General features: G+C 38.3%; 1 pseudogene; it reads left to right on the top strand.

Moving 5' to 3' along the window:
• The first annotated feature begins 3,012 nt into the window (after nucleotides 1–3,012).
• Nucleotides 3,013–5,933, top strand: LOC109558738 (olfactory receptor 6C2-like; annotated as a pseudogene).
• Nucleotides 5,934–6,465: the final 532 nt, after the last annotated feature.

Genomic DNA, 6,465 nt, shown 5'->3' with positions numbered 1-6,465 from the left:
GTCTAGGTTGGTCATAACTTTCATTCCAAGGAGTAAGTGTCTTTTAATTTATGCCTGCAGTCACCATCTGCAGTTATTTTGGAGCCCAGAAAAATAAAGTCAGCCACTGTTTTCACTGTTTCCCCATCTATTTGCCATGAACTGATGGGACCGGATGCCATCGTCTTAGTTTTCTGAATGTTGCGCTTTAAGCCAACTTTTTGACTCTCCTCTTTCACTTTCATCAAGAGACTCTTCTTCACTTTCTGCCATAAGGGTCATGTCATCTGCATATCTGAGGTTTTTGATATTTCTCTTGGCAATCTTGATTCCAGCTTGTGCTTCCTCCAGCCCAGCATTTCTCATGATGTACTCTGCATATAAGTTAAGTAAGCAGGGTGACAATATACAGCCTTGACGAACTCCTTTTCCTATTTGGAACCAGTCTGTTGTTCCATGTCCAGTTCTAACTGTTGCTTCCTGACCTGGATATAGGTTTCTCAAGAGGCAGGTCAGGTGGTCTGGTATGTTGAGATAAACTATGTAATGTATGTAACACTACATCTGGCACCTAGTTTATGAAATGTTAGCTGTTCGCCTAATAAAATTTGGAAGTTAATTTGAAGGAAGAAAAATGGACTTCCTTTTCCAGGAGCATCTTTTCTATGATTGAAATTTATTATCAGAAATATACTTTCCAATTAAAACAAAATATCTCTAGAATCAATAGTTCAAAATATTTTGAATTTTTTAAAAGCTTAATGTAGCTTTTGAAAATTGAATATTGAACCATGTTCTGACTTTACAACAAGAAAGCTATTAGAAAGAAGCTTTCCAAATAAGAAGACACCCTCACTAAGTGGTTAACCTTTCATATAATACGTAATTCACTTATTAAGTTTTCCAGAGAATTTTAGAGACCAAGAAACCGAAATAGGTGAACTAGTAATTGTTGGAAGCTAGAGAACACTTTAGAGTTAGAAAATCTGAATATCACAAAACAGATTCCTAAAATTTTTTTCCTCACACTTTTATAGAAAAGAAAATATATAATTAAAATTCAGGAGACAAATTTATTTTCTTGCCAATTATGAGACAGTTATACATATACTTCCAACAATTTGTTCTCAACATCAAAATTAGAGGACTGAACAAAATGGTTGACAATATCAGCTGCATTTAAAATTGTATTGATCTGTTCATAATTTATAAATAAAATTTTTATATAAAGGGGACTGGCATTCATTAAGTTTGAGTGCTTTTTTTAATAAACAAAGAGATAAAAGGAAATAAATAAGAGTGTGGAAGAGACAGCTAAGTTTGCAGCACAGTCTGAATGAGGTATTCTGATTTGGCAGAAGGTTTTGAAAGGTCAGGGTACCAGGACAAGTCCAGAAGATAACTTAAAGTTATGTGCATGTGTAGAGAGAGTTGAAAAAGAGGTGAATGGATTAAGAAATATGGTCAGCATGTTATGCCATAAACTGCAAACAGTAAATGACAAACCTAAGTACTTCTTTCTTGGAAAGAAGAGATCATACTCTGTGCTACATATATGAAGAGCTCTATTAATAGACTTTCCAAGGAAGCACTACTTGTGAGACTCCAGAAGTCCTCAAAATACAAGTGGATAGAAAAGTTTATGGAAGTCTGGGAAATAAATTAAGGAGGATAGAACTATGATCACAGTGAAGGAAAGAATGGAAAGGGTACCAAACTTCACTTAACCAAAGAGGGAAAGTAAGAGACTTCCCTGGTGGTCCAGTGGGTGAGAATTTGCCTTCTAATGCAGGGAATGCAGGTTCAACCCCTGGTAAGGGAACAAAGAGCCCATATGTCGTTGTTGTTTAGTTGCTAAGTCATGTCTGACTCTTTTGCAACTCACCAGGCTCCTCTGTCCATTGGGCTTCCCAGGCAAGAAGACTGTACTGGAGTGAGTTGCCATTTCCTTCTCCAGGGGATCTTCCCAATTCAGGGATCAAACCCAGGTTTCCTGCATTGGCAGGTGGATTCTTTACCACTGACCCACCAGAGAAGCCCAAGATCCCACATGCCACAGGGTAACTAAGCCTGCATGCCACAACTAGAAAGGCCTGAGAGCCACCAACTAGTGAGCCTGTGTATTCCAAAGCCTGTGTTCTGCAAGAAGAAAAGCCTGCAGGCTGCAGTGAAGACACAGCGCAGCCAAAAACAAACAAAACCAAAGAGAGAAAGCACTTAGCACACACAACTCCTTTTTAAGGGAAAAAGAAGAGTGAAAATACTCAGCCTTTATTTAGTATTAATAATGTCCCTAAAACTATGCTAAGAACCTTGGGTTTAATCTTACTTAATTCTCACCATAATTCAATGAGGCACATGATATTAATATTTGCACTTTTGGGGTGATGAAATAAAGAAAGCAGAGGGCACTGATCCATTATTTGGCTCATTACCCAGATCATTACCATAATCTGACTGATTCCAATACCCCAGTCCTTCACCATCACCATTTACAAAATGACCCAGGTAACTGAACTCTCCTGATTCAGGAATTACCTTTCCTGAAGTCTCAACCAACCTCCTAGAGAAGAACTGGGAATAGGGGTAGACTCAAGGGCTTGAACAGAATTCAGTCCTATAGTAGCTCATTTCCACAAATCATTTCTGCACATTAATCTTAATAATATAAAAATTTTTGTCTGATTTACTCTTGGGCCAAGGCAAAGACACCTGGCGTCAGTTGAGAAGAGGGGCGTCCCAGGTGGCTCAATGGTAAAGAATCTGCCTGCCAATGCAGGAGCCATGGGAGAGGTTCAATCCCTGGGTTGAGGAGATCCCTTGGGGGAGGAAATGGCAACCCACTCCAGTATTCTTGCCTGACAAATCCCATGGACAGAGGAACCTGGCGGGCTACAATCCATGGGGTCACAAAGAGTCAGACAAGACTTAGCGACTGAGCAAGCATGCACCCACATCAGTTGAAGGGACTCAGGTAAAAGTAATCTCTTTACCCTTGATGCCAAAAATAGCTTCAATAAGTTTCAAGACATTATGGGAGGTAAGTAAGACTATATGGAAATAGATGAATGATGTTTCAGTTAAAAGGAAATCAGGTTCGATGCACAGTACTGGATGCTTGGGGCTGGTGCACTGGGATAACCCAGAGCGATGGTATGGGGAGGGAGGAGGGTTCAGGATGGGGAACACATGTATACCTGTGGCAGATTCATTTTTATACATGGCAAAACCAATACAATATTGTAAAGTTAAATAAAATAAAATTTTTAAAAAATTAAAAAAAAAAAAAGGAAATCAGCCAACTTTTCCATGTATAAAATGCTTAGTCCTTCTTATTGACTTGAAAAATATATATTTAACTCTTCCTGAGTGCCAGATGTGTTGCAAGGCAATCCACTAATAGTGAGCAAAACAAACATGATCTGTGTTCTTGTGTGTCTTGCAGTGGGGTAAGAAAATAAAGAGAAGTTTAAAAGAAAAATACATAATTGCAAATAGCAAAGGTGTGCCATAAGATAAACAGTGATGTTCTGAAAACCCCAAGTTCACAGGTTTGTTTAGGGAGCATAGGACCTCCTCTCTGAAGCTGGACGAACTAAAAAAGGGCACGCTAAATGAGACCTGCCAAGTGAGAGAAAGAGTAGAAAAACTGAGGTTGGAGAGAGATAAGGGAGCCAGGTCACATGGGAATTTTCAGGCGAAAGTGAGAATTTCGCTTTAGTTTCAAGTTCAGAAGGAAACCACGGAAGGAACTGAAACCAGGAAATAACACAGTTCAATGTATCAGCTTAAAAGAGCATTCTGGTTAATATGTAGAAGACGCCTCATTTTATTTTTTCTAGTTTTGAAAGTAAAGAGAGTAGAAAAGCAATCTTTTTTTCTTTGCAATTGTTAAATGAGCATGTTTGGCTATGGAATTCAGAAAAGACAGAGAGTGATAGAAAAAGCTTTAGGAACATCCCACCTTTCATTATAGTCAACTCTGTTTACATTCCACTGAAAGAAGATACACAGTATTTATGACCAGAAGGATTATTGGCATTCATTCTGAAGTCTTGTATAGAATAATAATAACATAATCATATATGGTATTCATTATATTTCAGATAATTTTCTAAGTGGTTTAAATATATTGACTCATTTATTCATTTAACAACACTATGCAATAAATTCAGTCATTCTCCATGGAATAATTCTTCCATATAAAGAAAATGATACACAGAGATTAATAGTTTCCCTAAAGTCTTGTGCTAAATAATGATAATTTGAGCCCAGAAAATCAGGCTCCAGAGTCCATGTCCCAAGCCAATGTGTTGTGCTGCCTCTCTGGTGTCTTTATATGATTCATGATAAATAATGCTTTTGCCTTTATTTTTTCCTTTTCTACCTGAGATGCTAAAGCTGAAACTCCACTACTTTGGCCACCTCATGCGAAGAGTTGACTCATTGGAAAAAACTCTGATGCTGGGAGGGATTGGGGGCAGGAGGAGAAGGGGACGACAGAGGATGAGATGGCTGGATGGCATCACTGACTCGATGGACGTGAGTCTCGGTGAACTCCGGGAGTTGGTGATGGACAGGGAGGCCTGGCGTGCTGCAATTCATGGGGTCGCAAAGAGTCGGAAACAACTGAGCGACTGATCTGATCTGATCTGATGCCATCTGAAAGAGGTTCATTCTCTAGATGGCTGTAATCTGGGAGTCCTTGTATCACAGACTTATAAGTATAATGATAAGAATGTTTAATACCAGCTTTTGGCACACTATTGTATGAATCTTGGACGAGCATGAGTCACCAATGCAATCACATTATCAAATAAAATTATATTGTCTTGCCTAGCATTCTTACTGTACTCACATTTCTAAGCCATTTGAACCCTACTCATATCCAATATCTACCTTATTTTAACCAACAGAAGGTGCAGAAGTCAGAGGTCAGTGATGAAAAATTACAGTGTTAACAACATTCATCCTGGTGCAACTGACAGATGACCCAGATTTACAGATTTTGCTTTTTATCTTTTTGTTCATCATCTATCTGCTGAGTGTCATTGGGATCCTGACAATCATCACCCTCACCTTTACAGATTCTTGCCTTAAAATACCTATGTATTTCTTTCTTCGGAATTTCTTCATTCTAGAAGTCTCTTTTACCACTGTCTGTATTCCCAGATTCCTGTATACACTTGCCTCTGGGGACAATACAGTTACCTATAATCTTTGTGCCACTCAATTATTTTTTCTTATTGTCCTGGGTTTTTCCTCCTGACGGCCATGTCCTATGACCACTATGTGGCTATCTGCAAACCCCTGCATTACACGACCATCATGAACAATATGGTCTGCATCAAGTTCCTCATTGGCTATTACATGATTGCTCTAATCATCATCATCCCACCATTTGGCATGGGCTTTGAGCTTGAGTTTTGTGACTCTAATATCACTTTGGCTGTGATGCTGCTCACATCCTGAAGATTACTTGCTCAGACACAGAGTTCCTAGAGTGATTCTTCTTGGTCCTGACTGTGTTGAGACTCATTTTCACCTTGGTGCGTGTAATCATGTCCTATACATACATCATCAGGACCATTGTCAGATTCCCTTCTGCCCAGCAAAGGAAAAAGTCTTTTTCTACATGTTCTTCCCATATAATTGTGGTTTCTATCACTTATGGAAGCTGCATTTTCATCTACATCAAACCACATGCAAAAGAAGCGGTTGCTATGAATAAGGTGGTGTCAGTGCTAACAACTTCAATTGCCCCTGTAATGAATCCTTTCATTTATACTCTGAGGAACAAGCAAGTGGTACAAGCTCTCAAAGATATGATCAAAAGGGTTGCATCTATTTCAAAGAACTAAGATTAGTGAACTTAAAAGATTAAAGTGTAAAACAACTTCCTATAATTTTAACAGTTTTATTGAGATGTAATTTAACTATTATAAAATTCACAAGTTTTCATTGTACCATTGAATACACTCAAGTAAGTTAATAAAGCTGTCCAATCACCACTATAATCCATTTTAGAACATTTCCATCACCCGAAATATTTTTCTGATGACCATCGGCAGTCAGTCACCACTTTCATCCCCTCACCTCCAGTATGAACACTGATCTCTTTTCCTTCTCTATAAATTTGCTTTTTCTGGACATTTCATACAAATGGAAACATATATGTATTTGTGTCTAACTTCTTTTATTTGGCATAATGTTTTTGAGGCTCATTCATGTTGTAGCAGTTATTAGAAGCTTACTCCATTTTATAGCAAATAGTATTCCATCACATGGATATATTACATTCATTTTTTCCTTCACCAGTTGAACATTTGGGTCGTTCCATGTCATTGTGAGACATATGTTTTCATTCTCTGTACCTAAAATGGAGTTGTTGAGTTGTATGGTACCTATAGAGCTGTTTTCTAAATCTGTACCATGTTAGTCCCACCAGCAATGTGTAAAGGGTCCAGTTTCATGACATATTCACCA

The sequence above is a fragment of the Bos indicus genome, chromosome 5 (assembly GCF_029378745.1).
Source record: "Bos indicus isolate NIAB-ARS_2022 breed Sahiwal x Tharparkar chromosome 5, NIAB-ARS_B.indTharparkar_mat_pri_1.0, whole genome shotgun sequence".
Classification (NCBI taxonomy): domain Eukaryota; kingdom Metazoa; phylum Chordata; class Mammalia; order Artiodactyla; family Bovidae; genus Bos; species Bos indicus.
The sequence above is the reverse complement of the archived record's forward strand: the minus strand, read 5'-3'. Positions and strand labels throughout refer to the sequence as shown.